The sequence below is a fragment of the Varanus komodoensis genome, unplaced genomic scaffold (genome assembly GCF_004798865.1).
Source record: "Varanus komodoensis strain SLA01 unplaced genomic scaffold, ASM479886v1 scaffold19, whole genome shotgun sequence".
NCBI classification, from domain to species: domain Eukaryota; kingdom Metazoa; phylum Chordata; class Lepidosauria; order Squamata; family Varanidae; genus Varanus; species Varanus komodoensis.
This window is the reverse complement of record NW_025335550.1, coordinates 14,613,158-14,636,730: the sequence shown is the minus strand read 5'-3', so window position 1 is coordinate 14,636,730 and position 23,573 is coordinate 14,613,158. Positions and strand designations below refer to the sequence as shown.

General features: G+C 41.0%; 1 protein-coding gene across 6 annotated transcripts in view; it reads left to right on the top strand.

The window, feature by feature from the left end:
* The window catches only part of BNC2 (basonuclin 2), a 454,605-nt gene that overhangs the window by 391,254 nt on the left and 39,778 nt on the right, over nt 1-23,573 (top strand). The gene's annotated exons all lie outside the window — the stretch shown is intronic.

The following is a 23,573-nucleotide window of genomic DNA, read 5'->3' as shown; positions in this document are numbered from 1 at the left end:
ACTAGGATATAAACAGCTGGGGAAGATGGCTTACTTCACGATCAGCCTATGGACTTTCTAGAGACATATGGCTTGTCAGACATGGGAACAAGGCACTGACCAGCATGAAGGTCCAGACTAGATGGACCTTTGATTTGATCCAAGCAGCCAGACTCTTCTGATATACTCTTTCTTTCTCTCTTTGTCATACTATTTACTCTTGTATTGTATTGCAAAATGCTCCCAATCCTTAGTCTAAAGCTCAGAAAGGAACCAGCATAAAAGTACCATGTTTGATTTATTAATTTCGAGAGAATACAATCTACAAATGTTTGCTGTGTTTTTAATTTGTGAAGTTGAGAAAATAACAGCAGCTTTTAATTACACATTGTGCAAGATGGCACTCTGAATAGGATGGAAGAAAATTAAAATTGTGGATCAAATGGTAAATCTGAAAGGAGGCTGGAGTGAGCTGTAGCGTAATGCTAATGGTTTTGCGTCTTCCTGGCATTATGTCAATAATGGCTCTAATCACATTAAGTAGAGAGGCCATTAGCTTATTCTCTTCAGTGGCATGCTCCATAGCAACATATTGTTCATCTTGAAATAACTGTTGTCATGCCTTTTATTTTCCAGAAGAATTTCCATGTTTGGCCTAAGGGGGAGGCCAAAGTGTGACATTCCGTACTAACTTTGGTCATTTAAAAACCAAAAACCTATTCAACAGCTGCTAATTGCTGTCTAGTATGCTAACATCATTACATAACCATGCTTGAAAATGGTTGTTCTACTTTAAACATGTTGAACTCTTCTTAGATTAGACCCCCACTCATGGTGTAACTTTGTAAGGGCCTCATGAGGACTTTGAGCATAAGAATGATCTTGGTGGACCAGGTCAGATATCTGTTCAGGGCTGAGCTGAGCCTCCAGCAGTGGCCAGCCAAGCCCCTAATGTGCATGATCAAGATAACATTCTCCAATTCTCCACAGCTTCATGTAAATCAGAAACAGAATGGCTCTGAAATAAAGGCTCAGTTTTAAGTGATCGTGTCAACTCTCTGAGCTGTCTCCCACAAGTGGCCTTTCCCCTTTAAAAACTTCTGAGCTAGTGTCTATTCTGGAGCAATTTAATTCAATATTTTCAGTTTACATTAGTTGAAGAAATACTTTCTTCTTTGGCCTGAGCCTGCTTCCAATCAATTTTATTGGATTAACCCTGCTTTCTAATGTTTTGAAAGGCCTTGCTATAGGCCCCCATTTCCACAGTGTAGCTCAAACTGCTTGATGATGACCAAAGATGAATCTCCAAAATGGTGCCAGCAGAGGTCCTTTAATCTTATGCTAGAGATCTTGATTCAGCTCAGCTGGTACTTGCAATCATCTCACTCTTTCAGTTGACCATGTTGACTAGCAAGGGACTAATGCTGGCTGAAATACACTGTGCATATTTTCTACAGGTCTAAATGTGTTATTTCAGTTTTTGGTTCCCTATACGAATCCTGTAACTCTACATAATATATATGCATCCAAAATTGCAGAAATGTAGGCAAGCATTCTTAAAAGGGTGTTCGTAAAGAATCAATCACTGATATGACAGTTCAGTATTCATTTTGTGTCATACCTCTCACTTTGCATTTAAAAATAAATGCATCTGATGTCTTTTGAGCAGTATATTGCCATAACATGGAGAAATTTGAAACTCAACACTTGAAGGAGGAATAATCAGGGTGGCACACTGCTAAAAGCAAGCCACACCTGGTACATAGTTTCCAGGCATACTCATTAGTCGGTTATGCTCCCGGGAAGCAGGTGGGCTTGTTTAGCCATGTGCGTTGAAATTTGCATTAAGGGAGTGAGATCCTTTGGGTGTGTAGGCCTCAGAGCAAGCACATGGGTCAGCAACTCCATGGATTACCTTTGGGCCATGATCCTGCATATATCACACACCTGAGTATCATATTTGATTGCAAAAGAATTACAGTACTGACATGGATAATTTTTTACGCATACGTCCTTGACTGTAAACCATTGCATAATGAATCACGCCTGTGTTCTCATGGCTCTTTAAAAGCTTATTTATAGAGTGTAAAATTAAGGCTAATTTTTAAAAAAGACTAAAGAGCACATGAGTCTATATAATTCTGTTACTCCACCATCACCTTATCTCAAGGATGGATATTAAACTAAAGATCAATTTATTTATTTTTGTTTTCCATAAAGGCAAAAGGTTTGGCAGTAAAAGAAGATTATACCAGTTCAGCTCAACCATAAGAAGTTATTTGGGGGATGGGGCGGAGATATTTTATTATTTAATAAAAATATCCAGGTATTTATTTTTAAAGACCTCATAAATACAAAGTACCTTGACATTATTAATAAGCAGTAAGCTATTAAAAACTCCCCTTTAAATGCCTCATGTGAAAATGAACTGCAAATGCTGTAATTCATAGGACTGAAATTTCTGCATGCTCAATACACTCCTGCAGAACTTCGAGTATGGCAATACGTATTTATGCACATACATAGATATGCCAGGACCCCTACAAACTGCAGAAATAGTTCCACACATTGAGGAAGGATTTGAAGTGGGATCTCTCAATATCAGTATTCAGTGTTGCTTTACTAAGTGGTTTTTAAGTACTAGGAAGTTTTGAGAGCAAGCTAGGCTAGGATATGGTGGTCTGCTGTTCAGAGTCAGGGGAACAGAAAACCCTGTGGGCATGGGCATGTGCATGCTTAATTTTTTAAGAAGATAATTAGAAAGCAAACATAAATATAACAAGCACAGGCAGTTTTGTGATTAGCAATTCATGTTGGTCATAGACCTTGCTGGGTGAGTTTTTCAGGTATGGGAAGAAGGTTCAATATGTTGTTTTTAGCAAACAATGAGAGCTGAAAAATCTAGAATAACTCTTTCTTGGGTTATGCATAAAATCATGTTGAACACCAGCAATCACACACTGTATAGATTCACAAGAGATGAGCATTTTTCCAGCTTTGTGGCAGATAGAAGACATTGTTATGGGCTGAAAACACTTGCATCTGAATAAATTCCCAGGGAAGCGGAGAACCACTGACACGGTAGGTATGTGAAACCATGTAACTGACATCAAGGGCTGTTGCACTTTTGTAGGCTTATTGAATCACTGGAGCGCTCAGTCCCAAGTGAAAGGAAATGTCACCACCATCTGCATTCCTGACAAGAAGTTTATACCTAGAGATTAAGGGGACACACTTACAGACTCCTGTTTAGCCCTGTGTCACTGAGCTTTAACATGGATTTTGAAAAGTATATTTTCCTAACTGCGAAATGAGAGCATATGTGTGCACACACACATGCACTCACGCACGCACGTGCGCACGCACGCACACAGCTTAATCAGGGTTATGAATACTGGTTGTGAGGTTAGTGTGATTCACGTATGTCTGATCAGAACTCATTATAATGTCCTCTTAATAATACACTAGCACAGTAAAACTGTGACAGTACCTTTTCAAGAAAACGTGTTGTGAAGGAAAGCTGAATTTTACAAATTTGGGGTGCTATCTTACATATATTTAGAAGAAAAAGCAACTCCTGGCACTCCCCAGCCAGCTTGACCAGCTCCATATCTGAGTCCAAAACTGTTTGGCTGGGTACAATGATGAGAACTATGAGTTAGCAAGCACAGTCTAAATCCCCCTTCCTGTTCTTAGTTACCTGTTGGCTACAGTGTGTGTGTGCATGCTCATTCTCTTGGGGAAAGATCTTGACTCAAGTGTGGATTCATAGGTCTTATGTGAGGGTGAGGTCAAGGATAAGCAGGAAGGGTTCCAAAGTCTACATTTGCATGTGCATCTTATGCTGAGAGGGTTATACTGCTCTCCCATTAGACTAGCTTTTCTGCTTTCCCCTTCATTGATTCAATACTCACTGCCCAGCCAAAGATTAAAGAATCTTTTTTCTCCTGCAAAAAGACTGAATCAGGAGCATAAGGAAGAGCATCTCTGTTCACCGAAAAGGACTTTCTCTTTGCTCAAGAGAAGCCAAGTGGAGGGGTGTATGTGTGGGCTCTCAAGAACAGCTTGAGAGAGTATGTTTCATTCCTTTTCTAGTTAAAGAATCTCCGTAACATATTGTGATAACTTCTGGAATCAAAGCCCCATCTCTCTGTACCACACAAAAAATACTGACAATAAGTAATTTCTTTAACAATAGCAATGTGCTGTGGAATCCCTGGGAATGCTGGTGGGAGCCAGTTTTCTCAACTGCCTGGTTAAAAAACACTGGCCTAAGGTTTCATCATGCTTCCTTTGTTTGAAAGAGGCATTTGTTTTTCCATCTTCAGGAAGCAAATCTCTCTTTTTTCTATAATTGCCATAAGCACCTTCTGATCAAAAGACATAATTAGCCAACCAATAAGAAACTTGCCTTTAGTAACTTTTGGAACCTTTTCTTTTTTCTGCTTCTTAAATGTCAACTTGGATTTCCTTATATAAATACAAGTTTATGTTGTTTTAATTGAAATTCTGTCACTGGAGTTAATTTGCATTCACCTTCCTAGCCTGCTTAGGGTAGAATCTGTGTGAGAGTTTTTTACTTCTCTCACAACTGGGGTTCCTTTTGGTCTTTTTCTTTCATTATATATAAGCACTTTCATAGGGACTTTTTCAAACAGGGGAAGGCGGTTAAAAAGTTTGGTAAGGCTTGGGTGTCCCTGGACCCTCACTTGGAACCCTATTTTAAATCTCTGTTGTTTGCTGCATCCTAAAGGTATGTGCATATGTATACATGCAAGAAAGAAATGGGTTTATTTCCACTGAAGAGGGAGCATGGGCCATTCATATTGTGGTATTTTAAATAAATCAGATTGGATAAATGGAATGGCATAAGAAAATTATTTAAGTAAGTTTTGTAAAATAGAACAAAGTATTTCATATTGTTCAGGTAGCAGATGTTTTGAAAAGCTTTCTGTAATTTTAATTCGGAAATGTGTTTCCTTGATCTGAAAATGTGGCTCTTTGGTACTAAAAGTGGACCAATTTTTTCAGCCCAGTTTTTTCTGGCAATATTCTGCCCTGCCCCCATTGTCTGAAAACACCATACCTTATAGAACTTGTTTCCTTTGACTGTCTGCGGGTGTTTATGGCCACAGGTGGTTCTTCAGACAGCTTGTCCCAAACCATTCTGTGCTTTAAAAGCCCACAGAAGCTACTGTAAGTGTGGCACAGCCTCATCTAACAACATTCCTGGAGGCATTCTGTTCCCTCAAGGAATGTAGTTCAGAGGTGATTGAGGACACAGTTCTAACTGTCCTGGAAGAGCATCCCAGGACTATTGCATACTTTGGAGGCATCCTGCAGAAGCCATAGATACTGCCCTGACTTCAGAAACTGCACATTCTGATTCTTCCGCCGTGCCTTCACAGCAACAGTGATGTCTGCTTTCCAAAGTCACAAAATCAACTTTGGAGATGAGGAAAAGGGATGTTCCAAATGAGTGGGGAGGGGGAGGCTGAGATTCACAGAATCCGAGGGCCTCCTAGCCCTGCCCATCCACTAGGCCAACTCAGAGACCTGCCTAGTGGGAAAAATGTTCAAGGACCACCAAGAGGGAACAGGAGCCCCTGTCACTCCTGCCTGGCCGGCAGCAGGGCAATGGGTACTCTGCCACTGGACGCTTAGATTGGCACTGGCAAGCTGATGGGCTGCACACTGAGAGCATCATTGTACTGCAAGCATACTGAGGCTTTGTAACAAGTGCAAGAAAAAGCAGAGGGCAGGATCACTCAGTTACCTCTCTTACATGCACTAAAGTAAAGTAAGCTTCCTACTGCAAATTCTTCGAAATCGTCCCTGAAAGATTCCCCCTTTCTTGAGGATATAGCTAGGGTTATAGCTTTAGTCTACTACCACCTGCCTTGCCCCTTGATACCCTATGGGTTACACATGATCCGTTGCTAGGATGGGAAATGTCAGGCCCTCCAGGTATTGCTGTACTGCAGCTCCCACGATGGCTCACCTTTGGGTATATGGGTAAGGGCTGATGGAAGTTTCAGTTCAACAACACCTAGAAAGCCACATTTTCCCCCACCATTGATTGCATAATGGCAATGCATTTTTGCAAGGAAGAGCTGGCTGCATCATCAGGCTCTAACATCCACATCAGTTCATTCTAGCCGAACAGTTTCCCTGTATATTGGCCCCAGTCTATTATTCTAACAGGACAAGACAACTTCCACCAACACCAAATCGGAATGTCTTGCATCTTTTATACTGTGTTCAGAATCCAGCCTTGTGGATATCCACCCAATATTTATTTATTTAAAACATTTTTATCCGGCCTTTGCAACAAGCCTCAGGACGGCTTACAAAAATAGGAGTCACTGAAATTATTTCTACATAATATAAACTTTGGATCTGGCTCCACAAAAAAGTGCCTTTCAGTGATCTCCAGCAAAGAAGACGTATAAACCCAATTTATGTACAGCATTTCACAAAATTAAGCCAACTGTACTTATCAAACATTCAAAATGGAGCCTGCCTGTACACTTCCATTTTTTGGATTAAAAGTCAGTATTAGGTAGTAAACTTCCTATTGAACTCAGGCAGGTGGCTTGCATAATTCTCCTCCTGCTTCCAGTCTTATCCCCTGGGAGGTAAGTTGGGCTGAGAGTCTGTGACTGATCCAAATGCACCCACTTGGCTCCATGCTGAACAGGAACTAGATCTCCTGCATCCCAGTCCTACACTTTCAACAACTAGCAACACTGGCTCTCTAGCATATATATATTTAGCATCTTTATGACAGAGGTTCCTAAACAGGACCCTAGCAGGTGGTAGGGGACTTTAAAGATCTGGTCTGGACCCTGGCCCACCCAGCAGTATATATTGAAAATATACTTGCTAGATATGGATTTAAATGATGCCTCTTTTAGCCCTGAAGTTCCATTTAGATTTGCAGTGTTTGGCTTCTGTGGTCTTAAGACAGCGTCATTTGAAATGGAAATGTAACATTACAGTATTCTTTCATTGCCCTATTTGCCCTCTGACAACACAAAGTGCGTTAAAATGAACGGTGCTCTTACTGCCCTATGTTTGTTCGGTTATTCGTTTGGTTGTTGCTTTCGCGCTTTCTTTCTTGCCAGAGCTAGCAGAGCTGGACAGATGAACTTGAATACACTCAATGGTAGTGCCAAATTTCTCACTGATAATGACAGAAAATATGGGTGGGAGAAAAATTGGTTGGCAAGTGAATAAATTCCTCTCTTCCATCCCATTTCGGAATGTTTCTTGCTTTTTCTTTTTATGTGCTGCATCTTTCCATTTCCTGCTTTTGTGCTTTCTTTAAACATTGTGGTATTTTTGTTTAAGATTTGTCTGGTGTCTTTTTAGGCCTTTTGAAGGGTGTGTGGGCAGCTGAGGGGGAAGTAAGCAAAGTATAAAATGCTTCTTTATGCATATTTGCAAGTAAGTAGTGAATATATTCATCCACAGTGAGCAAATATGGAGGTCTGTATGAGAAAATGCTGGGGCCAAGGTATATCCTGACATTGCTTTATGAAGGCAACCTTCCAGATAGGGATTTGCTCTCCACACAGGGATTGTAAAAAGGGAAAAAGTCTCCATTTATGTCAATGGAAGCTTTTCCCCCCTTTTCGAAATTCTTGTGTCCATATACTTTGGGGGAGCAAACAGGGGGAAGGTTTATTCCTTCCCTCCCAGAATACACTAGTCTGGTTCTAAATCAGAGCTGTGGTTAATTTTTCTGAAGAAAAGGATATGGCTTGGAATCATACTGCACAATTAACCTAACAAGTAATTTGATTCCTAGGGAGGCTTTTTTCAATAATGGTCTTCCCACAATTCTTTCAAGCAAGAATACGTTTTTAGTGTACAACATCTCTCCAAGAGTCTCTTCCATATCCTCAGGTTGCCCAAATTGAAATGCATTCCATTTAAGTAAATAAGCAGATGCCAAAGGTACCTCTGTCAATCCTTCTATAATTTCTGGATCTAAGTTGGAACAGATGCAAATCACTTTATCCTTAAAATGCCTTGCAAATTGTTCACGATGGGCAAGTTGATAGAGCTTCTCCCACTTTCTGAGCCAAGATCTAAAAAACTTCTAATAGCTCCAAGTGATCATTCTGAGTAGCCGAAATTGTGACGGGAAGAGTAAAATTCCTTTGCTGCCATCACTTACACACAGTAGCCTATAATATGAGTTTCATTTGATCAGATGCATCATGAGTCTTCTGCCACTATCACTTCAGCAATCTACCATTTCATAGTTAAGAAAATCTGCATTCATGGAAAGTCAAGAGCAATTGACAGGAAGGGCAGAGAATAAATACAGTAAGTGCATGAACATTACCACATTCCAAAGGACAGCCAGGGGCTTCCAGAGAATTCTCAGCTTCTGTACCAGAAAAATCCCCAGGAGCCATCATAAAATGTTTTGGATCCATCAGTCTCTTGAGCAAGGCCATCCTAACTGGTTCCCCCATCTCCTGCAATGGGTGCTGTTGAGCCTAAATTTTACCACTGCCTGTGACAGTGATCTGGCCCTATCAAGTTCCCTCACCCTTATCTCATCCAGCAAAAAGAGAACAGGTCAAGTCTCATCCAGCTGAATGCCTGAGGCCAGGGATTGCCTGGGACAGGGACAGGGCTGCCACGGCAGTAAAGACCTTTGGAACCACATCTCAGCATGGACACTGGAGTACCCCAAAACAACCACCCCGCTGTACGTGTTTATGCTCTGCCTTTGTAGCCCAGCAAATGTAATGTTTTCAGATGAGCCTCACAGAGAGAAAATTTTATCTTGCTAGGCTTATCTCTAGTGCTGCCTCTGCCGCTGGCACCACAAGTACTGCTACTGCCATCGCTGCTGTGTTTACTCTCCTTTGTGATTATTTCAGTGCACGCAGGCTTGCTTTGATGTTCTTCATATACTGTAATTTGTTTTGATTAATGGATTTTTCTAAGGTGTGGTCCCTTGTCTTCATCTTGTGTTGATTAAGACCACCAGGTATCAGGTCATCTCAACTATTTAATTTCACCAACTTGAATTAATTACAATGCAGTAAGTTTAAAACATGTTGTAAACAAACCCAGCCACTGGTTTCATAGCAACAATAATGTTGCTGTTTTAAAATAACTTGGCAACTTAAAGGACTTTTTTATTATTTGTAAAAAAAAAAGAAGAAGAAGCCAATCTTAATGGAGCATACATTATATAACAATCCTATATCCATGTAAACTGGATATCCTTTTAAACATCCATAAAATACATGAAGAGTTTCCATTGCTAGGCAAGCATGGGTTTTTCTTGTCCTGTTTCAGTATATGGGCAGTATATTTGGCAATATTCAGCTTATCTTAACAAATTCACACCCTCTCTTTCACACCGTGTTTAATAATAAAAATGATGAGTTTTTTTCTGAATTACATTTTGAAATGAAAAGTCATTTGTATGTGTCAAGCTTGCTTGTAGCTGGTTGCAGGACCAACCTCAAAGTACAACATATTGTTCCAAGGTTTGGTTTACTTTGGCTGAACATTTAAGGTTGCCATCTTAAAGACACTTAGCTGAGAGTGCATTCCATTGAGAGCCTATGGGATTTTTTTAAAGGATTGGGTTTTGGTGCTGATTGCCCTGTGCTACCACAGCTTCAGGTTTATTGTGTGATTGAACACTTTCAGACTAGGTTGTTTCTGTCTTTGTTGTTTACATGAGTTAGCATATTTTAGGGTTGCCCAGTATAGCTCCTACAAGAGGCTTGGCACCACATGTTGAAACAGAAAAAAATGATCATCAGTTGAGGTATGACACCTAATACAAGGTTCAGAACTCTCTTCTCAGCTGTGATGCTTTCTGGGTTGGGCAAATCATTTCTTTGGGTAAATAATTGTCTCTCACATTAACTTACCTCTCAAGGTTATTGTCTGGATAAAATAACCCTTAAGAGATACTTTTAAATATGGTAACCAGTAAGTAAAATCTGTTAAATAATTTTCACTCTGAGACCCTGGTTGAAGGGTACAAAGGTAATCAAAAAATTCTAACAAAACGTGGGTGGCTTGTATGTTAGAACTTACACAAGGGATACTGAAATGTGGTCGAGAAGTTGGCTACAACTTGAGTCCAAAGTGTGTTGCTTTCATTTTCCTCTTCTGTAGAGGAAAGATGAAAAATTCCTTATAGGAATAAAATCACTGTGAGTCCGATCAAGAACAATAGGATGAAGCAAAGCCTATTCCTTGGCCCTGGTAATTCCAGCCATCAGGAATCAAGCCTATTTTGATCTGCAAACCACCATCTTGGGGTCTGTTTCTTGGCCATGCGAAATTAGTGTGATGAGTACTGGGAAAGAATGTTGGTGAAATATCTTTTGAGTAGATAGTTGAAATTTAACTAATATGTAACCACATTACTCTTTTATGAATGGCATAATTAAGAATTAATGCGTTACGAATTATAGGAATATATATAGATAAGAAGAGTAAACATATACAATTATGTGTTGCTTCTTAAAAGCTGGCTAAAAATACATTGGATTTAAAATGACGACTTGGTAGTGCTTCAGACACTGTCACAAACTGTTTACATCTCAATCCTATGTGTATTTTTTCAGAAGCAAGCCCCACTTATTTGGTAGCGTTTATTCCCAAGTAATTGTGCATAGGTTAGTAGTTTTACTCAATTCAGCATTTTAATTGGGAAAGAAAAAAAACAAGATGCTTATAAGCCTACCCTATATGGACTTTTAAAAGTTGGAAGGCAGTGTAATTCACTTTATTTTTGAGACAATTTGTGTCATTCTGAATGTTAGTGATACACTACCCTCTTCAATTTTTAATCCCTTTTCAAACTGAAGTGCTGGTGAAGTCCTATCCAAAATGTAGCAAGAATTATCTTCAATGAAATGGTTCAAGAAAAGGCCATCTGTGAAGATGTTTTTATTCTCTGGCACAGTCATACGACAAAGACTTTCTGTGCCCAAGCATAGACACACATACACATTGGACCAGTTTGCACATCAGAATAAATTATCATGGGTTAATTAACTCACAGGGCTCTGGCCACCATCTTGAATATGTAAGCCATGCCAGGGGTTCTCTGAGGCCTGCTGTGTTAGCTGAACCTCAGAGCTTTGTAGGCTAATTAACCCACGGTGGCTTATCACGACCTACAAACTGGGTCACTGTTTGCCATATGCTATGGATCCTGGGGTCATTTTGGCCTGCGTTTACACTACTTTGAAAATGGGATATACATGGTTAGAATCTAATGCCAAAAAAGTGACTAAACAAAAACAGAAAACCTCCCAGAAATCAGACAATTCTTCTCAGTACAATCACTATTAAGCAGTTGGTTTATCACTTTCCTATCCAGAGAAACAGAGAGCTAGTTTGCTACTGATTCAATTTGAATAGATCGGGTCAATACTAAAGTTACAGCTAGATATGCACGTCCTACAGCACAGTTGAATGCCACACCATTTTGTGGCATTAAGCTGCATTGATTGCAGTGCAAGTTCTTCTCACGTAATGCATTCAGGATTGAATTAGTAAGCAAATCTTCCTTCTCAAAAAGTTCATTTGTTTGCACACACAACAAATGTTCATTTGGCTAATCATGCCCAGACTTGATTCCTCTAAATCTTTTCACAGAGGAGTTAGCCTCATTGGCATCATTGGAAACAGAATGCTGGAGAAGCAGATTTTTGTTCTTCTCCAAAGAAGCCCAATTGCATTTCATGTTAGGTTGGCCAGCTCAAATGTACTTTCCCATATGCTAAGGAATGTTGATATGTAATTGGGGAAAAGTAACTTTCATTCCTTATTTTCTAGAGCAGATGCATGACTTCCAGGCTGTCTTGCAGAGCATTTGCGGAGAAGATCCAAGTGTCTTCCATGGGGAACAAGGGTGTTCATAACTCTTCTTTTGTTACACTTCCTTAAAGCAGCATGGAAAGAATCTCAAGGCTAGTTGGGGAAATCTGAAAGTGTCTTTTACGATACTTTTAGGAATAGTGAGAAACATTCATCAAAAGCAATGTTAAGGATCAAAGAAACATGTATAGAAATACTTTAATAGAGCTAACCTGTGAGTCAAAAGAGGGGAATCCAAGGTGAAGGTAGCCCCTTCTGTTAGGACCTGCCCAGTTCGTGCCAGCCAAGCAGGAGTTGAGAGCATTTTTGTCCTGTTAATTCTAGTACAGGTAAATAAACAATGTGAACTCCAAGGCTGGCATTATCTTCTCCCTGCTCCAGGAGCATGTTTAGAGAAAGGGAGAGATTTGGATTTTACAAATCACTACTTTCACCCAGAATACCCTTTTTTGTCCTCTCTGGAGACCTTTCCACAACCTCACAGGAGAGCCTTGCAAACCTCAGATTTCCCTCTGCAGCCTGAACAATATTGTTTTGAATGTTACATGCCAAATGCCTGGAATATAATTCGAAATATTAGTAAGGTCATAGACTCCCCACCCAGGCAGCCTTTCAGGCTACTTTGATGCTATACCCAAGTACCCAGATAGGCAGAGCTGGAAGAGGATAACCCCCGCTGTTTGTTCAACCAGGTCTTGGTTATACATGATAGATTGGCTGCCCCATCCACTATTAAATCATGGATAAGAGAGATCCTTATTATGCACCTATCTGCCATTCAAAAGCATCATTCAGACACCTGAAGGCAGACTGATAGGGCAACCATTAAACCTGTGGTTGGGATCCCACAGCACAGTTATTATTTGCCTAGACCATATTCCCCTTACCTGGCTAGCCTTCCACCCCATGCCTATTTCCCCCTGTCCATCACTGTGCTAATTGCCCCCCATCAGAAGCCCCCACTTGGTCCCATCCCCATCCTCTATTGCACATACACAGAAGAAGAGGAACCCCTTCCTCCCAGACACTGATAATCACAGCACTTTAGAGCTGGGGACCTGCCTCAAAAGCAGCAACCCCCTTAAGCATCCTCCCTTTTGGGGGTCATCACCCCCAGGGTCTTGCTGCCCTATGTGGGCTGGCAGACATAGTTCTGCTGCATCCCAGGCCAGGTGGAGGCAGTTGTCCTCCACAGGCAGTCTTGCAGGCAGGCCTCTTCACAGGACTGGGGCTGTGCTTCAGTCCATGCAGCCCCAGTGCCAACCAGGAGAAAAAAGGCTGATGAGATGAGAAAGGGGCTGGCGGAGAGGCTAAGGCAGGTGGGAGACAGGACTGGCCAGGTGGTAAACCCAGCGCTCCCACCCTTGCTGAGAGAGTCCAGGGCCGCCACTCAAGGCTGCAGTCTTCAGGTCTGTTATGAGTCCTCCATCAGAACAGCAGAAATAGTCCTGCTGCATCTCAGGCCAGCTGTAGGCTTTCTTGGGGAGAAGCTCATTAATCTGTGCACACCTTTGCCAAATTGGAGACTTTGAATTCACTATATATTGAACGGAAACTACTAGGGAAATGGCACTCCATGCTAGAAATACATATGGAGATTGTTAGACAAGCAGGTATAGTTGTGAAAAACAATTGCGTTTTCTCTAACAGCCCAGTACTAAGATAGCTTCTTAGGTTGTAATTGTATTGGTGAAGCCAAAGCTGTCCTGGTGCTCGGAAAATAAGAGAGAAGTATTCTGCTCTTTTCTGGCAGATAAAAATCTGAGCTATCTCGAAAGCGAAGGTATGCTTCAAACCTTGACTGAACTGGATGGGCTTCCATGGGATGTGGTTGAAGTCCCATCAGTGAGAATATTTAAGGACAGACTGGACATGCACATGGTAGGCCTGTCATGAGTAGAGCCAGCTGGGGGTCAGACTAGATGCCCCGGGAGACTCCTTCTGACTTGCTCTGTTTCTGCGTTTCTACATCCCACATTAGCCTCTTACTTCTGTCTCAGAATCCATTAGGCAGTTTGTACAGCCAAGCTATCTCAGGCCAGGGCTAAGAAGTGTATCCAATACTGAATGACAGTTCCTGTTGCAGTATCCCAGTTTGATTCTGGCTCCACCAGGATAGAGAAAGGGTTGGGCTTTTGCAACAGCAGTGGATTCTTGTCATGCCCATGTATCAGGTGGTACTAATGCACCTGTGTCTATTGGAAAGAGCAGTATACCACTATAGTGGATGGCTACATTTTCATTCTCAACTTGCTTGTGAACTTCCAGAAGCTCCTGGAATACCACCATTGACATTATAAATGTTAGGCAAAGGAGTCTAAAGAATGTACTTTGGAGCTGTAATCAAGGGTACAAATCAATTGTCCTTGCGTGCCTGCCTGCCCATTTTCTTCTTAAAACTGGAACCTTGCTTTTTATGTATTGATTGGGAGAGATTTAGCTGAAACAAGGTTTACCATTTTCACATGGACACCAGCCCTATATATTTCCACTGAAATAAGACCTAGTGTGTTTGATGCAGCTATTCCTGAATAACAAATTCCAGAAAAGTATGTCCCTTAAGTCAAAAAGCCCCTAGATGGGGCAGATACATGTCATAATTACTGGGTGTAGGAGGCGTGATTCTCACAATTTTTACAGCACGTGTATGTCAGAATATCATTCTAACTTGCAAGGCATGATATTCCATATAACTAATGCTACAAATGATCAGGCTAATTAACAGTCTACACATTTTGGATTTAAATTTACTTTCCTGCTTACCTTGACCTTTACCACCTGCTGGGCTCATCCATGGAAAGCACCACTCAGCTTTTGAATCAGCTATAGATCAAAGAAGCATGCTTGCACAAAGATGTAAAAAATCCCCTGCAAATGAAGAGACCTGTACAAAGAAGTTGTACAAAGAATTTCATTTTCTCTGAAGAGTTCATAAAAGAAGCTGATGAAATGAGACTTATATAAACCTGAGAGAATGGGGGTTCACTAATTAATCCAGCATTTGTTGCCTTATTGTTTATCTGCCTTGTGCCACATTCACAGATTGTATTTGCTAACGCTTCCTTTGGCTTAATGGCAACCTTAGGGCAGTTCTGCTGCACCAAATGAAGGGTCGTATTTTGCCCCTATAAACACCGTCACCCCGATTAGGCGTCCTTCTTGTGCTGCCTTTTATGCTACTAAAATGAAGGAATTTTTAAAACCCTTGTGGGATTTTAGCAGCTGACCAAAGCTGTTTATCCTTTCTTGAAGTAGTTCAAGAAAAGGAGAGGTCCCCGTGTAAACTTTGCATGAAGACCATAGACGAATTCAGGAAGAACGCTTAGGGCATAATCCCATTCAGGATTAGACAGGAAGCAAGGGCCTACAATTCCCAGCATGCCCCACCCAGCCACTGACTCAGCCTGGGAGCAGTAGGCTTTTTTCTTAAAGTTGCAGAGGTTTGTGCCTTTATTCAAGCAAATTTAAGCAGCAAAAATCCACTGTGTATTGGACCATTTGTAATTTGAAATGCCTTGCATTTTAGTAGAGAACGTTTGTTTCTATGGATATCCTTTCTCTAGAACAGGAATAATTCCATTTAACACCTTATCTGATTAATTTTAGGCTTTGGAAATGCCAATCTCTACCTTTACCTGACAGGACACAGCCCACTATCAGCAAAGATCAGAGGACAGGAAGCTCCAGAAAGAAAAAATAGCATTAATGGCTTATGTTCTTCAGACCTCTGCAAATTACTTGCTGAATATTTTAAACTCATAGTTTTAACCAAGGACAGAATAATACTAACAGCTCATAGACAGATTGTTTTGATTCTCAGCTCTGAGGCTGCTAAGTCCCTCTAATTATATAACTGAGTATCCTCACTCGGGGATTAAGATTCTTGAGCCAAAGCATACTTAAAATGTGGTCAGGATGTCCAGTTTTTTCTATCAGCACTGGACTTTTCATCTGACTCCCAACCCCCTCTATTCACTTCAACTTGTTCTTCCAATCTCTCTTGTATCCATGGTATATTCTAGAAAATATAACCATCACAGTTCTGTTCATGCCTTCTCTAAAAGAGACACTGTTCCTCCTAAAGAAATGCATATTTCTCTGTAATACAGACAAAACCATTTCTGCTGTATAATTGCATTATTTACGGTAACCAAACCTTTAGTTTCTTAGACAACACCAAAACAACCTTACACATGTGCCACATTACTTTGAACAGACAGATACAACTGAGAATAACTTCTAAGGATTAAATGCCTTTTCTAATAGCACACTAATTGATTTTATCTTCATGTTCTCAGAGTGTTTATCGTTTTCTTTGGGTCAAATGTTAACATGCATTTTGCAAGTCTGCATAAATTAATCTTCATATCGGATGCAATATTACACATAACAGTGCAATATGCTATGACCTTGTGGATCTAAATGTTATATTCAAAGAACAGAATCTTGATGTATTTGTGATGAGCTCAGAAGCAGTTCAGATTTTCCTAGAAAAGAGGCGAAATAGAGGGTTAACTGTGCTAGCAGGAGACCAATAAGAAAAATATCTCCTAACCAATCATAATTAAAGATGGACAAGTTGCTGTTTGCTACATTTTGCTACTGACTTGATTGAAATAGCCACTTTTCTTACTATGCCATGTTCTAGTTGAGGCCATGTGTGATCAGATTAATATAATCAGCTATAAGCTGGCTCTGCCCTCTGCCCTAGGTAGACTGGAAGATGGAGAGACCATATATGCCTCCACCCCACAAAGGAAATGCTACCCTGGTTGAGGCATCACAAAGACTTTGTCCCTGTTGACAACTTTCCTATAGACCATAATTGTTATGACACTCTGTCTGTCACAAATGATGCTATGTCTCTTGGAACATTTATATTACAAAGAATGGCAGGTTCCAGCACATTCCAGTTAGTCACTTCACATCTAGAACATTTGTTAGATGGTTCCTCTCTCAGAGAACTATCTAGTATTCATCAGGTAAGCAAATGTAGTGGTGTGTGAGACTTGAAGATGACAACAATTTCTCTTCTCCTTTCGAGCAATCCTGCTTTACTGCTCGTAGCTTAGATTTGCCAGCAATCAATGGGTCTGGACAAATGGGATTTTCCTTAGCACACAAATTCTTGGCCTGGAGAGCATACCATTGGCATGAGTGGCAACTCTGTCTGAGCTCCATTGTTTTAAAATCACTGGGAAATTCTGGGCAACAAGTAATTACACAGTGCAATTACCTGTAAGAATCTCATTTGGGTCAACAGGTCCTACCAGCAACTCAATGCAATGTATGATTTTCTCTAAATCATGAGAGATGGGTGAGACATCCAAGCTATTTTCCTCAAATCAGAAAAAGCTGACTAGTTTTCCAGTGCAAATGTAACTTAAATCATTGCCCAAAACCCATTTTCAGGGAGGTGAAGAGATCGCTCTATAACTTCACTCTCTTTTGGCCTGGGTAGAGAAGCAAGAAGGAGGGTCCCAGTGTCCACTGGGAGAGGATACTGCCAGAGAGGGTAGGGAGAAATCAAACCTCTCTTCTTACCTATTGTTGCAGACAGCAAGATAAGTCTCATTTTTAAAGACAAATGGAATCTTGAGATTGGGGGACAACTGAGTGTCCCCCACAATTGGAGAGACTGAGAGAACTGGGCAAGTTCAGCCTTGAGAAGAGAAGACTGAAGGGGGATATGATATCCCACTATGAGTACCTCAAAGGCTGTCACAAAGAGAAAGGTCAAGATCACTTCTCGCTGATAACAAAGCATAGGACACAGAATAATCAAGTCAAGTTGTGACAACCCGGGTTCAGGCTTGATATCAGGAAAAGTTTCCTCACTGTCAGAACAATACAACAGTGGAACCAGCTGCCTAGAGAGGTCATGGGCTCTCTCACACTAGACACATTTAAAAAAAAACCTGAACAGCCATCTTAGTGGGATGGTGTAGATCAGTGTCCTGCAACAGCAGCGGGCTGGACCTGATGGCCTTCTTGGCCCCTTCCAGTTCTACTATTCTATGATTCTATGAGTGGCTCTACTAGGGAAAGAGATTGGGGATTGGTAGGTGAGTGGAGGTTGGTGCACCAGAACTGTTTCTCTGACTTGGATTCTAATCTGAGATGGAGAAGAAATCAAGGATTCTGTGTTGCTCTTATCTTATCTTGTATTACAAACTCCCAAAATGTGTATCTGGGCCAGAGTCTGATAGGTTTTGCCGGTTTTTAAGCATTAAATGTTAAGTATCCACCGGGTGAGATAATTCTCCTACAGTATGATTGGAAGCTTGTTTACTCAGAAGTTAAATAGCAAGTTTAATGGAACATGCACACTGACGAGTACTCAGGATTATTTATTAGTATTAGCATTAATATTTAGTTTTGAGTTCAGAATGGCACCACCTAGTATTGCCTTCCACCAAAGCCAATCCCAGTGGAGTTGCTTAAGAGGAATGCAAATAGGTATTCATAAACATTCACAATACTTCAAAATTATTAATTCAGATCATTTCTCTTGTAACATGCAATGCATTATTGATTTCCTGTTGCAATTTTTTCTTTGTGGTACTAAATTGGAACATTGAGCAAAAGCCATTTGTGAACAAAACAATAAAGAGCCGAAGCCAAAAGGGCTGAGCCCCAAAATACCAAAAATAACAGTAAAATTGCTTTGCGGTGCTTACTGCTAACAACTAAGTCTTAGGAGAGGGGCTTCAACCTTAGATGGGAAAAGGAGTGCCTTTCCTTGCATGGATCTACCTGTCCGCTATGTTCATCATCTAAGCTGTCTTCCTGGTGCCTCTTCTGAAGGGGGCTTGGAGGATGGCAAAAAGTGAGTGGACTTTCTCATCAGTTATGGAATGATGTCCCTCATGAGGCCTACCTGGTGCCAAGATTGTTATATTTTAGTGCAAGGTTAGCGTCCTCTTTTCTGAAGCACTTGGCAGCATATGGAGAGGTTTTTCAGCAGCTCTTGAATTTTTGCTGATTGTTAATTTAAAATCACTTTTAGATATAGGAGTATCTATCTGTGGGTATGTTTATTTGTGGGCTGTGTGTGTGTGTGTATCATATGTTTTTAAGGTTTTAATCTTTGTTAACCACCTATTGGGCAGTAGAGAAGCAAAATCAGCACATTAAAAAAATTGCAAAAGCTGGCAAACCACCAAATGGAAGGGCCGAGGCTGGAGCAGGATGGACTTATCTGATGGGCTAGATTAGGACTCCATGTGGGCTGGATTTAGCCTGTGGGCCTAAGTTGCAAAATGCCAATATATACCACACTGTGCCAATTCAAAGGCATAGTACTACTTGCCCAGTTATGGGTAGGGATTGTACCATTCTTTTGCCTAAAAAATACGTGCTGATTTGCTCCATCAAGAGGTTACGTACAACCCTCCAGTAATAGAAAAAAGAAAAAGAAACAAAATCATTGTGTTCCATTAAAAATGCAAAGCACACAAGAAAGACACAAATGGGTTATAATCCATCCAGAAAAGTGGACATGGAGGTTATTGACTTATTTACAACATTTTATCACATCTAATGCCTGAGGAGGATCTCTAGATAGCTTACAGAAACAAACAAACAGCCCCTGAAGACTCTCCACCCACAATGCCAGGGAGCTCAGTGGACAGGTTCATCCTCTAACCATGACATTACCATCTCTCCTGAGTTCCTGATATTGCTGGTTCCTGGCTTGAATCAGTCTTCTGTGGTGCCAGTAAAATATTGTGCCTCCAATAAAGGTTTGTTTAGCCATCCACAAGAGCAGCAGCTGTAGGAAGGTCTGTTGGCATCACTAACTCACTTCAACATGATTCATTAGGAGCTTTGCTGCTGCTGCTGCAGCGTTTTGCAGGCAACCATAAAGAATAGGGTGCAAAAGGGAAGTAACATACTGGGGCAGAGAATATGTGGGTGTGTGAAGATATCAGGAGTAGCTGGGAAGTTGCTCTTTTCCAGAAGGTATCCACACACATGCATGAACCTCTTGCTTCAGATGTTCTGGAGCTGAGCCCAGGCACTGAGAACTGAAAATTCCTGCACTGAACCATGGTGAGCCCTCATTCAATCCATTAAAATAAGACAGAGGTAGCTGCCAGAAATTAATAATAGCATTGCTATTACAGTGTCTTTTTATCTTTCTCTTGTTTGTCTCTCCTACTGAATCCTATCCTGTTACTACCCAAATTAAAATATATGTGGATGTTTGGATTTATTTATGTATTTGATTTTTTAAAGCTAGCATTGCTATTGCAGTTTTCTCTTTTTAAAAAAAACCCCAGAAGTGGTATTTAAGTGATGATACTGAGTAATTTGTTCATTCTCTTGTCAGTGTAATTTACAAGGCAACGACAGATAAACATAGCTGTACAAGATTCATTTACGGTGACACAATGGCAGATACACAGAGCAGAACCCTGCCTATGAGATAAAGTGGACTGAGTGACTTATGCAGTAATTAGGGGATAATTGTCATTAACCTCGCAAACAGTAGTTTACCCATATTGTTTAAAAGGCTCCAGGATGCATAATGACAAGGTAATCTGTCAAAGCGCTAGGGGGAAATATTAATAAGATTTGTGCAGGCCTGGATAGAAAATATGCAGAAAGCGGCCACATTAAGCTAATTGGTGGATGAATATACACTTGTAAAAGTGCTTCTAATGGCACGTTTGCTGCTCTCCAAATGACTACTGTTAATGTGGAGAAGTGGGCTTGCCTACAAAGTCAGGACTGCTGGGACAGGAGGGTATTAAGTCATGCAGCAACCGTTGTTACTACCTTGTACGCTGCAGTATATTTTTTCCTCACTTTACTTTTTCATCTCAAAGTCTCTAACATGTTCAGATATACAACTGGATGTGTGATTCACAAAGTCCCAATGTTTTCACTAATCTGTATTTTGTTTTGGGTTCTTTGGGGAGGGAGCATCATTCTTAATCTTTGTTGCTCGTCTTCGGCATCATATGTACGCCCGGAGCATAAGGTTTTCCACTCCCTGGCAAGACGGGTGTGTGTTTGGATAAACAATAAAAAAGAAGCCTCATTGGCATGTCATGGTATTGCCAGCAAGCTCCTAAAAGAATGGTAAAGACAGAAAGCAGTTGCTCTTCTGCTGCTACACGTAAACCAACATTAGAACATAACTGCATTTCATTAATGGAGCCTGCATGGGCCATTCGAGAAAATTTTAGACATGACTGGAACGCCTGGGTAGAAATCCCTGGGAAACCCCAGCCCATCATCCTCAGTTCTCCTGGAGGTCTTATTTGTGTGGCCACATAAATGGAAGTTCCTATGTGCAGTTACATATTGAGGACACTTCTAGAATTTCAGCAGTACATTCGTAGGAAAATGAGGTTGTGGCCATGTGGATCTTGTTTGGCCCAAGACATCCTGAGAGGGAGAAAGGGAGGGAGGTGTCTGTATCTGTGCAGCTTGCAGGATTGTGTTCGACTGGCAGGTGCTGGAATGAAGGGACCATGACCAGTGAAGGTGACCCTGCTGTTTGTTATTTGTTGCAAGTTGTTGGCTTGTTAAGTGCCTTATTTGCATCTTCCTGTCTGGATAATTTCTGGGTTTTTCTAAAGCCAGTAAAACACTTTTTTCATGCTGTGGTTACCGTTTCTTTTTCTTTTTTTTTTTAGCATAGGGTGGTTGCCAGAAATCCTCTCCATAGCTAGTGAATATTCTGTGTATGAGTTAGTGCATGTGTTGTCCTTTCTTTCCACTCCCTTTTCCCCTCTTGTTCCACTTCCTTTTTTCCCTCCTCCAAATCTAGAATAGAATCCACATCTGCTTTTGAAGATTTGACTACCAGTCCACTGCACCCTGACCCAAAAGAGTTTGACAATTATGCTGCTTCAGTGGCACTAGAAACCAAAAGTGAACATTAATTGGACCCTGTCCTTCCAAAAAGCACAAGAACAGATCCCATAGATAAAATCCCACCTTCCCTCATACACGTTCTTCACAATGTCTCAGCAAACAATACACCTCAAGGGCTTAAGAAGGTAAAGACAACTGTTTTTTCATGTCAAGTTCCTAAGGCTGCCTGGAGTAAACTATAACATCAACTGTATACTTTTCTCTTTGTTGAGTGGGATGCTGAAGAAGCTCATTTGCAGCAATGAGGAAGCATAGCCAGTCCTTCTAACTCATGGGTCCTCAAACTATGGCCTGCGGGCCGGATCTGGCCCGAAATGCCCATTTATCCAGCTCGCCATGCCCATTTGGACCTGTGGCACGTGTGCCTGCTGTCGTCCACCTCGTCCCGTGCGTGGGGAGGCAGCAGTTTGCTATTTGGAGAAAACGATCTTCAAGCGAGCAAGCCATTGCCTCATGCACCCACCTCGCTGTGCACCCCGCCCCCTCGTCAGCCTGCACGTACCGTCAGCACCACCTTTCTGGCCTGTGCCCAGCAACGGCACCTGTCAACTGGCTCCCTGACGAAAAAGTTTGAGGAACCCTGTTCCAACTTAACCATGAGGGCTGCATGTAGCCACGAGATGATCCTAGTGAAGCCACACTGTTTCAGTCCTTGTGCTGATCCCATGCATGAGTGCAACTTCAAGTGCATGTCTGTGGATGCCATCCCTCTTCTAATGAGCCAAGCTGTGCTTCTTGGTACTCAGCCTGGCATCTGCAACCATCCAGATATTCTAAAGCACCCATACCTTCACCCTCTAGTAGAGATTGCACGGTTGTTGAGAAAGCTTCACTGGTAAAGAAGGGTCTGATTTTGATTATTCCAGACTGAGTCTAAAATGGTTTGAACCTGCCTCTGTGGAGCACCAAAGCTACCTTCTTCTGACCACCCCACTCACTGTAATGTCTCCATGAGGACCTTCAGCAGAACTTCCCAACCTCCCTATCTGCAACTTCCATCTTTCCCCAATACATGGCCAATGTGTAAGGGTTTCACAAAGGCAGTAAAGAATATCGTGAATGTCTCACTTTGGTTCTTGCTGCATCCAAGAGAGTGAAAATAATTCATAAAGGTTGATGAGAAACAGTTCTTAACTTTATCATTTTCACATGACCGACCTTGGTTTTAAGATTTTTTGAGTTTTGAGGAATTCAAGGAATAGTTTTTCATAAAACTGGAAAAACCTGGATGTATTTTTGAGAAAATAGCATAGGCCTTAATAAAAAGCCCTGTCTTAAAATTGCTAACATGGACTGCTGTGATTAAATGAGCAAGATCGATGTGAGTTGCAAAACAAGCAACATCAAGCATAATTTAAAAAAAAATAAAATTCAATATATTACTGCTAAAAAAGTGACCTAACTTTATGAATAATGCCGTCTCATTAGGTCCATAATCAAGAATATTCCATAACAAAGTGAATATTTTATCAAAAGTCCAACAATATGTTTTAAAAATCACAAGAAACACTTAAAACTAGGCCTTCAGAATTCTAATAGAGTTATGTGAACCGCAGAGGTGAGTGCTATTTTTGTCAAAGCAAATCCTAATTGTATAAATTTGGATTATTTTAAATCGATTCTCACAGGGAGCTTTGTATGCAACCTTGCTAACTAATTTAATGTTGGCAGGCATTTTCCTTTTCTTCTCCAGCACTGGGTATATGTGTTACTGTGTTATTCTGGAAAGGTGAAATTTCAAAAAGCCCACAGGTCTTGCTGAGTATCTGTCCATTGTATACTAATCTGGGCTAATGTAATATATAAAAAGTATTTTGATTGTC